The following is a 16,589-nucleotide window of genomic DNA, read 5'->3' as shown; positions in this document are numbered from 1 at the left end:
CGCCTTTTCTTATTTTTCTCAGAGTGGACGCCTTGTGGCTCCTTCAGCCCCGGGGTCAGTATCGACCACGTCACATTCGTATATAAAAGAGGATAAACACTTGCTGCTGCTTGCGTTCAGTCTGGATAAGCAACATCCCTCAAGCCTACGAGCTGAATTCTTCATGAGTCCCTCTGTCTTCCTGAGTTTGACTGATGCATTATTTAGGTTACCTGTGATGGTTTGAAGCTGCCGTTAATAATGGATGGCAGAAACAGAGATGTGTGTTTGTGTGTTCATGTGTGTGTGTGGGGTGGGGGAGTGACAGGGGGGATTGGGTTAGTCTACATACTGAGTGATGACGGCACTGAAGGCCAGTAATCCTGTCCACCTCCATCGTTCTGTTTAAAGAGGATGGATCTGCTCCCAGAGGTCAGCAGGAAACGCCTCTAATTCCCCTGTGGACGTCTTCAAGCAGTCTCCATACTGAGGTGTACTGGACTGGGTTATCGCTATTGATCTACACGGAGCTCAAGAATCTCTTCTTCCTTTTCCGGAGTTAAAAAAAGACTGTGATACCTGCAAGAAGGGCAGTTCTGGGCTCCCTTATTGCTCTTTCGACTCATTTCAAAATATCCCACCGGGGACGAAGAAGAATTCTTTTATACTTAAAAAGAAAAGAAGGTTTTTTTGGACAAATTAACATTTTCACAAATTTACATGCGTGCAATCGTGAATCAGGGGCAGGGATGATGCTTCTTATTGAGACATACGTGGAGGTGGCAGGTTTCAAAAAAAAGACAGAGACAAAATCTATTTCATGTCAACATGCAAAATTAAATGAGTTACTAAAAGTCCTGGAACTGTAACATTTTTAACTGTACTTTTTAATTGTTCTCTATGGTTAATAATTGTTGATCTTATTTTGCTTAAATTAAACGTGATCAGCCATGGGATTAATTATTTCGTGATATCTGATATTGTGTGTGGTATTGTAGTGTGTACTGTACTGTATATATAATATTATATATATATATATATATATATACATATGTAGTTTTTACTTTGCTTTCCTGGGCTGTCCACAAATCTCATAATTATTTGTTTTTGTCATTTGATACGTTATTGATATTTACTGATTTCAAACATATATTTTGGCCCAGTATAAATTTTTTTAAGATAAAAAAAAAAACAAAAAAAACAGCCACCTAGTGGACGGACATAGAAATGCTACTGCTACCGTTTCAGCAACTAATCGGCGTGATCAAGAATATTTTAAAGATTAATGATCCATATCGTAAAATTGTTTGTATAAAATGCTTGATATAATGCCTTGTATACAACGCGAGCTTCAACAACGTCTGTCGAATTTCTCTCAGCTCGCAGGTATGGCGCCCTTAACAAGCTGAGATCAGAAGGTCCAACGCTGAAAACGTTCTTACCTGGACCCGTAAGATATTTTTACAGCCTGCGCGGTGAGACTTACGACTGCAAGGTGTATGGCTGGATTTCATCATCTTTTTTTTTAATTGGTGTAGAGGAGCATTAGCATGGCATCATGCCCTCTGGCACAGATCTGCGGATCAAAGACAGATGGTAGGCAGATGGAACAGAGTCTTCCCCAGCAACGTTAAAAAAACCCCTCTTTCCAGGGGTCACGGCTTTCTCGCAGTGTTAACACAACCGACTCGCCAACCTGTGGACTCTGGCCCAGCGTTTTGCAAGTCCCTTATGTAACACCACTCTCTGAAATGATGATTAATCCATGTTGGAATTAGTGTTGTCTGAGTTCGGGTTTAGGAAGTAATAAACATTTAGCGCACGGTGCCTCGGTGTCAGAGGTTTTTACTGCTCTTCTGGACTATTTTTAGCTTTGCTAAGCATTGATTAGCAAAATTCTTTTTTATTTAATCATTCAGGAGTACAGCTCTCTGAGATTATATTCATCAACTGAGATATGACGACTCTTTAATAATAACCAAAGAATTTGTCTTTATTGATTTTGCTGTTGAATTCTCAAATCTGATTGGTCAGAAAGTGTTGCTTTAATTTTCACAACAGCAGCTCAGACAGCAGTTACGATTGCATGATAAATCACAGGTTTATACTGATGCGTTATCATCTGTACAGTAACAACATACACAGGAAAGTGTATGGTGGAAACGCCACGTAAGCAAAATCGAATAATAAACAGCTTTAAAAACGTTGTTATTTAATAAAACATCTGTGTGAAAACATCAAAAGTGCAACTTGCTTCAAACTTCAGTCCAAGACACATCATCCGTGTGGACGTGTAGAAACTAATGCATTTCATAATGCTCAGATAATTAGGGAAGCCCTGAACCACAAAGTGTGAATTATTATTATTACTGTTATTATTATTATTAACATTTTGACTTAGTAACTCATTATTTCAAGATATTATCTAATTAGAATATAAAAAATCCTGGACTTGAACTGAAGTCACAGCTCATTTCTTTAGCACCGGATGTCATTTTTATGGTTTCTGGTCTGTTGTTTTCCTGCTGGTGCATTTTGTTAATGAGGCAAACGAAACCAAACCCACACACCTAACAATTGCAGGTGTTTGTATTCTGTCTAATCCAATTTGTGGCTTCCGTTTTATATTTTAGCTAACTACCTGGACATAGGGCTGGAGTTATTAAATTTATTAGCATTATTATTATTTTTTCTCTCTCAATAACAGACACTGCACTATATATATATTGTATACCGTATACTGTATAATATCATACTGTGTATTAACCATTCAGCTCTGTGTTTCTCATTCTCTTCCTGACAGTTTCATCATCTCTCTCGCTGTGACCTGGGCTGAGAGCCAGCTGCCTACCCAGACCACATGGATAGATAAGTGGGAAAATAAAAGCAAGAAAAGGAGAGAAAGAAAGAGGTAAAAAGGTATTACGGTACACATAAACATATACAGTGGGAGGGTGTGTGATCTTTCCTATTCAGTACCAACTCTAAATCTCAAGACAGCGAGATTGTGTACGTCACACACACACACACACACACACACACAGCAGGCTCTCACACTCACTATGATGGCCTGTTGCAGTAGGGAAAGTAGAAAAGAAACATTTGAGTTCCTTTCGGATGGATTAATGGCTTCACGCTTGGTCATGCAGCTTCACAAGAAGTAAAAAACAAAACCAAAAAAAAAAAAAATCATGCTCACTGCTTAGTAATGGATATCCACTGCCTTCTCTCCCCCGAAATGCTTCACCCTCCTGATAGAATCATTTCCTTCAGATTTCTAACACCAGGCATTTCTGACACTTTATATTTCACCATGTTGCCCTCGAGTCAACATGACCTGAACACGCTCTCAGTTATAAAATAATTATAATGATTAGAAGAATTAATTTTTCTCTTTATTTAGCTCTTCTCTTGAGCACTGTTTGACTTTTGGTAGAAACTTACAATGTACCATTAAGGGTTTAAAGATCTTATATCTTGTATACGATACAAATGAGAATCAGGAATAAGAGGTGCATTTATTTTAAAGAAAGACTACCAGAAAGGTTCATCAACCTGATGAAACGATAGAAAACTGCATATCTATATAAAATGGGAAGAGTTTTTATTAACTGTTTAATAACTAGGTATGAAAACCAGCAGTAATAGGCACAGACCTCTGGCGGTTAATAAACTGTTGTATGGCGTCCTCTCGGTCATTAATATTCATAAAGCTTATGCCTAGTGCTCATTAATATTCATCATATTGATAATAGTCTTCTTTAACAAATAAACAAACAATTTGTTCACTTTTTGTTACCTGGAGTTGTTTTAAAACTGAGCAGAAATTTGCTTGATTATGTATTGTGTTGAAACCACGAGGTAAATCAGCTACACACAGTCCTGTTTGTGTTTTCTCAATTTTATCCTGATGAAATGAGCTGAGGTGAAGAGCAGTTGGAAGATTGGCAGAAAAAAAAACAACAACTTTCTACGCTGATTATTAGCAGTTTTGATTTTGAAGAACAAATCCCCAGATTTATTTGCAGCTTTATAGAAGGAATGATCTTTTTTTTTTTAAAGCTGTTTTCACTTTTTCTGTTATTGCCGCCGCTCAGTAGATCTGTGTGTATCATCCCGAATCTCATCTAGCGCTCCCAAACAAACTACGGCAGCAGGAGCTTGAGCAGCAGTCTGGAGCTTACCTTACTTTACCTACCGAGAGATAAGATGGCCCGCGTGAAGCCGATTATTCCACCGGCTTGGAGCTTGAACGCTCAGTTTGTTTACTCCATACCCTAGGGGAAAGATAAAAAATACACAAATATATGCAAATACGCCCAGAGCAAAAGTGCTATTGTTGTAGGATTCTTGCAGGTGCTGTACGTGAGCCAAGGGTTCAGTGAATTCAGCACTTTGACCAATGAACCCCATTGTTAAATCCATTATTCATGCTTTTGTCATGAACTCTTCCTGTTTACTTCCTGTTTTCTCTTAACCCTTCAACGTACGGAGCGCCTGATAACTGTATGTAGCTTGTAAAGTAGAAAACCAGGACCGAGAAACAAGAAAATAAGGAACAAATATGACTCATATATAATAATGTATGGGTGTTACAGACCCAAAAACAACTAATAGGCCAAGCTAAATACTCATGCTTTTAATCTGCAATTAACAACCCATATAGAGCTGCTGAACACTATTCCCCCCCAGCTGAGCTAGAAATGGTGATGATTCTCTGGATTAAAGGCTGAGTGAAGTGCTCGATATGGAATTTACTGCTTCAGGAGATCAGCAAGATACACTGGAGTGAAAGCATTTAGAGCGGTAAACAGCAAGTAAGCCAGTATAGATTAAATAATACTGGGTTGATGAGCTCTTATCAGGGTTAATCATAATCTTCTGGTGGAAACATATACTAGTTGTTTGGCTGTTTTTCGTTTTAGTAGTTAGTTTAGCCGAAAAAATGAGAGTTCTCTGTGAAATTTGGGTCAAATTTCTTTAATATGTTCTTTCCAAATTGCAGATGGCTTCATTTTCACAAATATATTCACATATATTCACAAATCTGATTGTCAGAAAGTGTGTGTTATTCTTGTATAACAGCACGACTCGGACACTAGTTCCAGCTGTAACATGAACGACAGGTTTATATAAAAGCGCTCAGTCTAACATGCTATTGTTACTATAGTAACAGCTCATACGCAGGGACTTGTACAGAAGATGCTCATCATAACCTATGACTAATCACCAATGTATTTTTTTTAAAACCTTAAAGTAAAGCGTATAACCGTTGATGTGGTGACATTTTTGCTTAGCAGACATTTATTTCACATTTATGGCAGGAGTCCCAGGTGTCAGCTCTTTGTAATAGTCACAGTGCTTTGTAACGTTTCCTAGGAGTTTCTCATTTCTCCGTAAAATGACATGCTACATTTTTTTGGGAGTGAGAGAAAAGGAAATGGAACAGGTGCTCGAAAGACGGTTTGCGGCTGCTATAACGTAACAAGAATTAACGTGTCCTCGCAGATGTTCCACAACATTAAATCTAACTATTAATGGTTAAAATGTCTGATGTGTCTTTCACTGATTAAACATAAACATAGTAATCGCTGGTAGATCGCTGTTGTATAAGCACAATAACCCACTTTGGACCGTGCTGTTATACTAAATAACAGCCCTCTGCTGTATCACACCACCCTGGCATGTATTATTATCATGTAAGTCCTTTTAATGGAATACTGGATCGGTATACGCATGCACACGTCTGGCTTCTGTAACATGCAGTAGCTCCTGCATAGGAAAGTGAGGTCATGTAATGTTACTATGGTGATTAAAACACTTGTAATACTTTGCAACACAGCATCGCCTTTTAACCAGGTTTTCTCACGAGCATATAGCAAGACACGCACAGCACGTCTCAATTAATTCACTTGTTTAAACACTTTTGCAAAGCGACTACACAAAAAACAACAACAGCAACAAGAGCAACAACAAAAATCTGTTGATTTCTGCCTGGGCACTTCTAAAATGTTACATTTTTATTAATTCTGGAAAATTTCATTACACTTGAGTACAAGTGTGAATGATTATTTTCTTATAGCTTCATTTGGAATAAATCAGTGATGAATATTTTTCATAAATGTTTACAAATATTACTAGCTGTGGCTTGCTTATTAAAGCGACAATCGATAACAAATTTAAAAGACTTTCATCTGATCTTGCTCATTTTGATGTATGTTATTGATTTTAATACGTTATTGTGAGCCTTGAGCCTTTCTGTGACAAGAATGGATGAGCTCGCCCAAAAAAATACTGCAATTACATCCAACTACATCCAATCTTATAGCGCTGTACTACCTAGATGTTTTGAACGGGAGTCAAAATGAGCTGGAAGTAAATGTCACATCATTTTATTCATTTCCCCAAATGTGATAGTCATTAGTGCTCAGAATACAAACACACTGAGGCAAATCTGGAGTCAAGGTCACAACAGAATCAAACAGAACTAAAAGGAAAAAAAAACTGATCCATTATTTGAGAAAAGTACAGCACAGAATCACAAAGATAAGCTCATGAAGTCTGAAGGGGAAAAAAATCATATTATTATGAGAATATAGGTGCACTAGTTTCTGGGCATTCATGAATCCTTTTCTCCTTATTTGAAAATATGCTTTTATTTTTTTGTTATTTAGTATTAGTATATATCCATCATTTGGACCTTTTTTTATTCATACTGCACTTTTTTCCCCAGGAAATTAAATATTGTTCCTTTATAGTCTTTCAGAAATCATATACAATATTCTGGTCTCTAAGGAGAATAACTGACAGTGGAGGGAAAAAAGACTGGACTATTTATTATTTTCTTTTAGATGACTGGCCAGGGATGGCTGTGGCCCTTGTGATCTTAAGTTGTGTGTGCGATGTGGAGCATGATATAAAAAATAAAAAAATAAATAAAATGTTAAATAATAGGATGTACTGGATCAAGTGCTATTCTATAAGCTGCTGAATACTAAGGTGGAAGCCATATTGTTCAAGCGATTAATGTAATGATTTCTGGCTATCTGCTTGGTACGTCTTGTTATTGATGGTCTTTGTTTTTTGTTTTTCATTTATTTTAATTTTCTTGCCTTTATATTTCTTTGTATTACAGCAAAGAAGAAAAAAGAACATGACCATATTTTCTATCTCCTGTTTTTTTTTTGTTTGTTTGTTTTTGTTTGTTTGTTTTTTTGGCTTAAACATTTAAAGATGGTGGTCTAGATGCTTTTGAAAAACCCAGTCTAGGACATCTGTACTAAAGAAAAATCTCAGAGGTGTGAACTACATGCAGGAAATTTTACTAATCTGCATGGAGAGCCCAGAGAATTAATTTAACTATGTGCATAACCCGGTTCTGAATACGAGGAACTTTCTCTACATAAATAATGACATATTTTGGACTTCCTTGACTCTGAATACAGCCCTATATTCTGTCCACCTAGCATGTCATCAGAAGCAACAAGCATTTTCCCACCCACATTTTTTTGTTTGCTTGATTTAACCCAGAAATTCACCAAAAAGCACACTACTATCTTTGAACCACCGTTTGTCCCCCTATTTTAATACCCTGACATGCCACCAGAGTCTGGATTTAAACGTTTCAGTGTCAGAGCACTCTCAAAATGTGCTGTGATTAAATGCTCTTGGAAATCCCTAAATTGTGTGCTACTACTAGGATAGGAAAGACATCATCGAATGTGTGTCGCTTGGATTTTTGGTAAAGGCCTTTGGTGCTTAAAAAGAGAGAAAAAAAATAAACTGTGCTTAAGTGGCTGAGTCACAAACCGCTGACCTCAATCTGTCAGGAAAACTGTGCAGTGACGTGAAGCAGCAGCCACCAGAACCGTCACAGTTGTATCAGGCTGTTGGCTCGAACTGGAACGGTGTACTGATACAACACCGTGCCTTGATAAGGAAATACTAAGATGTGCTATTCTAGGATACATGATAATGTTACAGAATTGTTTCTAGATGCAGTGCCTGCTTTAAAACCTGATACAAGTCAAGAAAACCTACTTGATTTAGATGTACTAAGTTTCTGGCACCTGGCTTCAGGTTTCATCAAAGTCACTGCATGTTACATAACAAACGAAACACATAAATTATGCACCATGTACATAATAATCCCCAACGTGCGCTTCTTTCATTCATATGCATATAAAGAAGCATAAACCTGTGGGAAGTCAGCGCGCTTTGTTCCCAGGTGTGTGGTTTTCAGTAGAATTGGAGTACGTTTGAGCTGGGATTTGATGTTTCAGTGTTTTGCATATATTAGAGTACTCAACTCTGTATGTTAAATTGTGTTCTAGGGACAATGGGAGGATGTTCCTCTCATGGCGGACGTCCCACGTAATCTAAGGCGAGTAATAAACGCATTAAAAATGTGATGTTATTTAAAAAACAAAAATGTGTACTTGTTTATATGGTGAAGTCTTCTGTCAAGAGATGTTTATTTAACATTTATAGAAGGAGTCTCCAGTGTCAGAGAGATTTCCAGCATGGGAAAGTCTTCAAGATGGAGGAGTTTGTGCTTTCCAGGAATGACTATTCATAACCTCTATAATATAGGCGATAACAAGAACCAACTTGTTTCACGGCTGTTCAACAACATTAAATATCTTTAAACGGATAAATGTATAATGTGTAATTCTTTAATAAATAATAATTATTAGTACTCACAAATTAACAGTAACTCTGATCCATGGCATGCGATATCACACCACCCTGTTGTTGTATAACGCTTATTATAGCAATAGCAAATAGCAAAAATGTGCAACAGATATAAATAATAGAACTAACGACAGATAGTGCAGTAAAGTGCAAGTACTTGCAAATAATTGCAGACAACAGTAGAGTCTAATGCTAAAGTTTAGTTATTAAGTGGAACCTGGCAGTTAATGCTTAGAAGCTGAGTTCAGCATTAGTACAGCTGAAGGGAAAAAGCTGTTCATGAGTCTTTTTGTGCAACAACTCAGACTTCTGTAGCGTTTTCCTGATGGGAGACGTACAAACAATCCATGGTGGGAATGGGAGGTGTCCTTGATAATAACTCTCGCTCTCCACAAGCAACGTTTTTGATAAATGTTGGGCAACTGTGTTCCAATGATGTGTTGGGCAGTTTTCACTACCTGTTGTAGTGCCTTCTGGTCACACACTGTGCAGTCGTTGTACCATACTGTGATGCAATTTGTAAAGATGGTCTCAGTGGTAGAGCGATAGAAGTTCACCATGATCTGAGGAGCAAGGTGAGCTTTCTTCAGTCTCCTCAAAAAATACAGGTGCGGTTGCATCTTTTTGAGAAGAGAGGTTGAGGAAGTGTTGAGGTTCCAGGAAAGGTCAGCGGAGATGTGGACACCAAGAAACTTGAAGCTAGAGACCTGCTCTACCTCAGTCCCATTAACAAGGATAGGGGTGTGTTTGTGGTTCCTCAAGGACTTCCAGTAGTCCACAATCAGTTCTTTGGTTTTCTGGGTGTAAAGATCGAGGTCGTTATTGGCACACCATGTTACCAGATGCTGAGCCTCTTCCCTGTAGGCTGTCTCGTCATCATCTCTGATCAGGCCAACCAACGTAGTGTCATCTGCGAACTTGATTGTGGAGTGAAGAGGTGAAGAGGGAGTAGAGGAGAAGACTCAACACGCAGCCTTGTGGTACGCCGGTGTTTAGGATGATGGTGGAAGAGGAGTTGATGCCAACTCTAACAGACTGGGGCCTGTTGGTCAAAAAGTCCAGAGTCCCGTTGCAGAGGGTGGGGGCTGATACCAAGACTGGAGAGTTTGGAGATCAGCTTAGATGAAATGACAGTATTAAACGCAGAGCTAAAGTCAATGAAGAGCATCCTCACACAGGAGTTGCTATTTCCCAGATGAGTCAGGGCAGAGTGAAGGCCTGAGGTAATGGCATCCTCTGTTGACCTTTAAGTAAGTATGTAGTTTCCAAAGAACGTGCTTCTTCTTTTCAGTGTCAGTATTTTAGAATGGAAAATCTGTTTTATAATATGGATTTAAATGCTTTGACAATCAGACACATGGAAATTGTAACAGTTATTACATCATAACTAATCTTTATTCACTTGTCGTTACATAGTAGTTACATGTCATTACATGTAATGAGTGATGCGTAAACTAGATTCATGACTAGATTCTCATATTTATATTATTTTAGTATAACCATCTATAAATGATGTTTTGTAAATGATTAATATACTGATATGTGATATATGGTTCTAAATAGTATATTATTGATTGATCTAAATGCTTTGACAATACAGTAACTTAATACTACAGTAAAGTGATACTGCGTCTTCTCTATCCACCATTCCAGCTGCTCTGTTAGAACCAAATTATTTAGAGAAATAGTCATTATTAAAACATGAACCTACTTTTTTTTCTCCAACTCACCATGATTTACTTGGTCACGTTTTCTGATGTCAATATGTTTGATTCGAGCTGCCCTTGAAGGTGACATTTCCTGGAGAGACTGGCTTCTAGCAAGAGACATCCAGAAATGACAGTTAGCTCACCAAAACACACACATGCATGCACAGACACGCACACACACAATTTGAAAAGAAGTAACAGTGTGAGAAGCATCAGAAAGTATCATATCATAACTCCAAATTCCTATAACAACATGTCCCAAAGTGTTTTATTCCTCTTATACTATTACACTTTTCCAACTATTACAATTTTCCTATTGTCCTACTGTCATACTTGTTATGCTTTTATAGTTACGTTAAATGTTGCGGAACAGTCATAAAACAAGTTAGTTCCTGATTTTGCTATAAACATTGCTCCCTCCCAAGACTCTTCTCTCACTTTAATTTGATAATAATAATAATAATAATAATAATAATAATAATAAATGCAGCTTGTCATGTTACCCAGGAACTGCAAATTGCAAAATCCTCAGTTCTGTCGTAAAACAAACTTACAGCTTTACATCTAAGTGTTACGAAGCACTGACACTGGAGACTCCTTCCATCAATGCTAAATAAACACACCGTATCAACAAGTATAAACATTCTGAATCTGTTTATGTGGCATGTGCACCATACAAGTCCCTGTGTAAGCTGTTACTATAGAAAACAATAAAATATGACATGTAATTTGTATATAAATATTTGGAATAAAGAAGCATTGTTTTTATATTACAAGCTCAGAAATACAGTTGGACGAACACATGCTATGTTTGTATTTGTGTTTGTTTGCAAGGACAGTACCAAGGGCCATGGCTTCTCTAAAGGCCACTGAGCAGGAGATGTGAGGAGTGTTTGAGTTCTGTCAAAGCGAACGTGCCCTTTACAGTGACAGGGTTATCAGAGCGACGACAGAGCGGAGACACAGAGTCCATATGCTGATGGCCAGGGGGAAGAGTTCCATGTGCAGACTATCTATAATCCTCTGTCCATCAAAATACGCCTCATATTGCACTAACCGGGGTGAGCGTGGGGTTCAAGTTCTCCTTCAGGGCCAAACCAGTGCCAGTCGGATCCCAAATGTAATACTGCCTTCATGATACCCAGCCATATGGGTACATACAGAGATGGACTGACTAAGATAAAGCCTCCTACAATGATTTCATAAGGCGTGATCATTGGCCAGAGCTGAAGATTTAAAGGCAAAGGCTGTCCAAAGTGAAGTGCAATTTTTCTTTTTACACACAATTTTATCAAACATGATGAGCATTTAATGGCCATGATGACAATAAAGATCTACTTGACTAATGGTTAAGGGTTTTATTCAATGTTGGCCACTTTAAAGTTAAGGGAAAGTTCCTGGTATTCAGAGTTGGTTTATGCACATAATTTGCTGATTCAGATCATGCAAATCACCTGCACGTAGTTTACACCTAGAAGGTTGCTAAATTTTCTTGAGTACAGGTGTCCGTGACAGGGTCTAGCATCTCGACCACCACATTAAACATCAGAACTTGCCTTTAGGTCCTAAACATTCAGGGACAGAAAATGCAAACTGAAGAAGTTAATAGAAAAGAAACATTTGATATTAAATGTAATATATACGCAATTTAAGAAAGCACTTTTCAGAAGTCAATGTTTTGATGTCTGAAAATTAAGAGGAAATATAAACTCTTGTGCATGTTCAAAATAATAAATAAATAAATAAATAGTACATTAAAACAATTTCAGTAAAATCTGTAGGAGAAGGCATGTTTCCAAAAAAGAAAAAAAAAAAAAAATCTGGTGAATTTTTGATTTCTGAAAATTAAGAGAAAATACAAACACTTGTCCATTCCTGACTACATTTTCATCAACTACTGTTATGACAATATAATGAAGAGGAAAGAGCAACAAAATGACATCATCAAAAAAGGGCTAATCTAAACACACATATGCTTGGAGATACTGGAACACAAACCCATCACTGATTTTATTTTTCTTCAGAATTTTCACGCGTCTTTTGAATTTTATGCCATTTCCACATGTGCAAATTCAAAATTGCATGGAAACGGGTGTGAGCCCACAGCCTCAGGGACATCACTGAAATGAGGCATTGAGGACCGGTGTTTGTGTGTGTGTGTGTTTGTGTGTGTGGCACACTTCTGTTATCCAAGCCAATTTCCATTTCAAACAGACGCCCCGAGAGAAGGAGACAAACCTGCCCTGGACACATGCGGAATTTCAATGGAGAGAGAGACGCATCGCACAGACGAAAACCACAAATCCTGTCCACGTAGGCTTACAATACCACTTTTTTTGTGCACCTGTGGACATTTTCATTCGCTCCTTAACGTGGTTTACTGTGGAATAGTGTACGGGTCACTGTGTGAGATGAAATATTCAGCCGCACGTGTGTTCTCCTTGCGCACGTTAATGTGATAGTGCAGCAGGAATAGAGCCAGTTACTTGTTCTATCTTTCCTGCTGCTTTCTTTCTCTCGCTTGCAATATTTTCTAGCCTTGGAGATCCATCGCCTTTCAGGCATGGCTTCAAGCTCACTCGGCTCATATAAGCCTGAGGATCAGAGCAGGTCATGTGGACTAAACGCGAGAATGAAACACAGCTGTGCTGGAGAAGGCTTAGTGGACAAAGTGCGAGTCAGATATATGCAGGACTCCGGGCTGCTGACCTCGACGAGAGGTGAATAACGGCTTTTTAACCGACTGAATACATTTAAACTACCGAAAATGAAATGGGCGCCATTTTTTCGCCACCCTTAGGGAAAAATCACATGCCTTTCACGTGTGATCTTAAGTTTTTCACCTAGTAATGTGTGATCACGTGAAAAAAAAAAAGAATTATTCACATCATTCCATATGTACTTTCACTGGCCACTTTAAACTTCTGCTAGTGTAGCCCATCCACCTCAGAATTTCAACATGCTGTGAGTTCTGAAATGCTTTTCTGCTCACCACGGCTGTAAAGAGTGGTTATTTGAGTTACTATATCCTTCCTGTCAGCTAGAACCAGTCTGGCCATTCTCCCCTGACCTCTCTCTTCAACAATCCGCAGAACTGCCGCTGACTGGATGTGTTTTGCTTTTCGAACCACTCTGTGGAAACACTGGAAATCAATCAACTGAACTTTTCTGGTACGTGGTTTGATGTATTGCACCGATGCCACATGATTGGCTGATTAAATAATTACACGAATGAGTAGGGGTACAGGTGTTATCCTAGTGCGAAAAGACTTCACATACTAAAATTTTGACATTTTATACTACACGGTGTCCAAGAAAGTCATGAACCAATGGGAGTTGAACTACATGACTTTGTATTCATTGTATTTTGTACTTATTTATTTACACTTATTTTTATATGTTATTTTCCTTACAGGTGAAAAATGGCATTAACTTTGGATGAAAGGGTAGGGATGGTGTGTCTTGGTACTTTCGTTGGTTCCTGACTTTTCAGTCACCCTGTACATATCCTTCTAAAAACTTTTGTCAAAAGTGAAAAGGGAGAAAATCATATTTAAGGAATTAATAGCAATTCCACTGAAAGATGCTCCGCCTACCTCTACATTTAGAACCTAATCTATGTAATTGTGGCGAAAAAAAAGATTACTGTCAAATTTTACACCTTTAAAAATCTGACAATTTACAATGGGAAATGATTCCAAACTTTGAAGCCCAAGTGTTTGCAAGTAAGTAAATGATGATATGTTGTTGTGCATATAGTCTTATAATTTGTTGACATGGAAATTAATGGGGAAAAATAAATCCAAATTCAAACCCATTAATTCATTAGATTCAAGATGCGATTTTATCCAAGACCAAACTGCATAGAACCATACTAAAAATGTGTGCCATAATAGCTATTTTACTATTTTACTATCTTATTTACTAGAACTCGATGCAAACTAGCAAGTGCTAGCACTAATTATTAAAGTTTTAAGAGTTTGCATTTATAGTAATGTTTATCCATTTGTCGAATAAGACAAAAAAAAGCGCAGCTTGTCATCTAACCAAGAAATCAGAAATCCCTTCATCCTAAAAATTTTCTCTTTTTACTTTTACAAAGCGCTGACACTGGAGACTCCTTCCATGAATGTTATTTCCTTACAGAAAGCATCACCATATCAAGGATGAGACACTATTCTTTAAATAATGCCATGTTATTAGATAATTTAGTTTATTATTAGGCTTAGATTATCTGGATTGCTTGCCATACAACTCCCTGTGTATGCTGTTACTATAGAAACGATAATGTATTAGTATAACCAAAGAACATTTGAATGATCTCACACCCCGATCAACCTGTTAATAATTTTAATAAGAGATAGGAAGAGAACCCGTACTGTATTAGTGTATTTGATTTTGGAAAAAAAAAAAGAATAAATAGGAAACTAATGATTTGCTTTAGATCAGTTCACTTAATCCTATGACCTGCTGGCTAAATGAGGCCCGGACACGCCAGCGCTCCAGCTTTAGTCGATTAATAAATCGTATCACCTGTTAAATCTGGGTTCCTCTCCTCTCCACTGTGAGAGTCTGAAGGAAATGACATTTTCACCGTGTAACACGAGCGCTCTTTGCAGGGCGCCTCATTTAGAGAAAGTGACAAGACGGAATAGAAAGGCTTTACAACTTCAGCTGCGTGAGACAATTGGATGTAGTCTGTACGTGAGCTGATGTCAGAATTCAGAGCGTTCGCTCATCTAAAATTTCTCAGCTCGTAATATTCACCCAAGCTGAACTGCTGTATATGTAATATTACTGAAAGAAGGAAAGAAAGAAGTGCATCTGTGTCCTGGATTCTGAACAGATATCTATCAGGGAACACTTTACATTAAAGTTCTCTTAACTGAGATTATTTACTGGTTTGATTAACATGAACATAAGACAATATCATACCGATATTATGATAATTCTGTCACAATCTGCTTTTCTGAGACATTCTGAATAAGAATTATTTCTTTTTATATTGTAAATTAATTTAATTACAACAGGTTTGGTGTTATAATTTTATACTTAATCTGTAAAATTAAGTATAATAGATTTTACTTTTTACTTTTTTTTTTTACAAAGATTTTTGTGGCTTCAGAATTTAAATCAAGAGTTTATACATACAAGCTAGGCTAAGAGGGCAATAAAACAGACGAAACAAATTAGGCACAGGTGCAAACAAGGATAAACTCGACGTCAGACCAGGAACCGGAGAGAACTGCAAGTAAACAAGAATAAAATCATCATTCCGGGTTGCAGTGGATCCTGAGCTGAGCATTGCACACAATGGGATGCGAATTGTTTTCAGGAGGCGGGAGGAACTCGGAGTACCCACAGGCAATGGGAGAACATGCCAGACAGACAGTCATCGGAGCTCCAGCATCATCGTTCCACCACTACCTGCTGTTCCACCACCATTCCACCCCCACAGCAGTGCAAGAGCAAGTAAAGCAAGATGTGCCAAATAAGCAAGAAACACATTCTCCATTTCTCCAGAACTCCCACATATGCCTTCTACATGAAGCGCAGAAATGTTCAAATGCACACTTCACTTCACAACTTCAATTATGCTCATTCGTTTCCCCAGCTGGCCCTGAACTACAGAGGCTGAAGGTTGCCCTGATCCCAGCCGTCTGAATCAACCAGCACTGGAAATAGTTTTCATTAAATCTCTGCCATCTCCCGCTGCGAGGAGCAGACGTGCCGAGGGAATGACGGGGAAAAGCAGTGTTGGATGCACACTATCTATCTATCTATCTATCTGTCTGTCTATCTATCTATCTATCTATCTATCTATCTGTCTGTCTGTCTGTCTGTTGTCTGTCTGTCTAACATAGCAAGTAAAGTAAGATCATATTAAAATAAATTAATAAAAAAACGTGAATAAAAAGGAACGGTATGTAAAACAAAAAATCACTTGTGAAAATGAATGAATCATTTGTAAGAAAAAAAATCACAGAAAAATGAATGAATCACTTGTAAAAAGAAAATCAATGAATCGTTTGAAAAAAACATGAAAATGAATGAATCATGTAAATAAATTTCACGAAAATAAACGAATCCTGTAAAAAATGATGTGAAGCTGAATCGTATAAAAAATAACGTGAAAATAAATGAATCAGACGTAAAACAAAGTCATGTTTAAGAAACAATCAGATCATGTATAAAAAAAATCATGTG

General features: G+C 37.7%; 1 long non-coding RNA gene across 1 annotated transcript; it reads right to left on the bottom strand.

The window, feature by feature from the left end:
• Positions 1–705: 705 nt before the first annotated feature.
• Positions 706–16,589, bottom strand: LOC128318060 (uncharacterized). The gene is made up of 3 exons (XR_008301524.1): positions 11,837–16,589; positions 10,404–10,489; positions 706–9,988 (listed from the first exon to the last, which is right to left on the bottom strand). It is a non-coding gene; the product is annotated as an uncharacterized LOC128318060 (long non-coding RNA).

Source organism: Pangasianodon hypophthalmus, chromosome 3 (genome assembly GCF_027358585.1).
Source record: "Pangasianodon hypophthalmus isolate fPanHyp1 chromosome 3, fPanHyp1.pri, whole genome shotgun sequence".
NCBI lineage: Eukaryota > Metazoa > Chordata > Actinopteri > Siluriformes > Pangasiidae > Pangasianodon > Pangasianodon hypophthalmus.
This window is presented reverse-complemented; position numbering and strand designations above follow the sequence as displayed.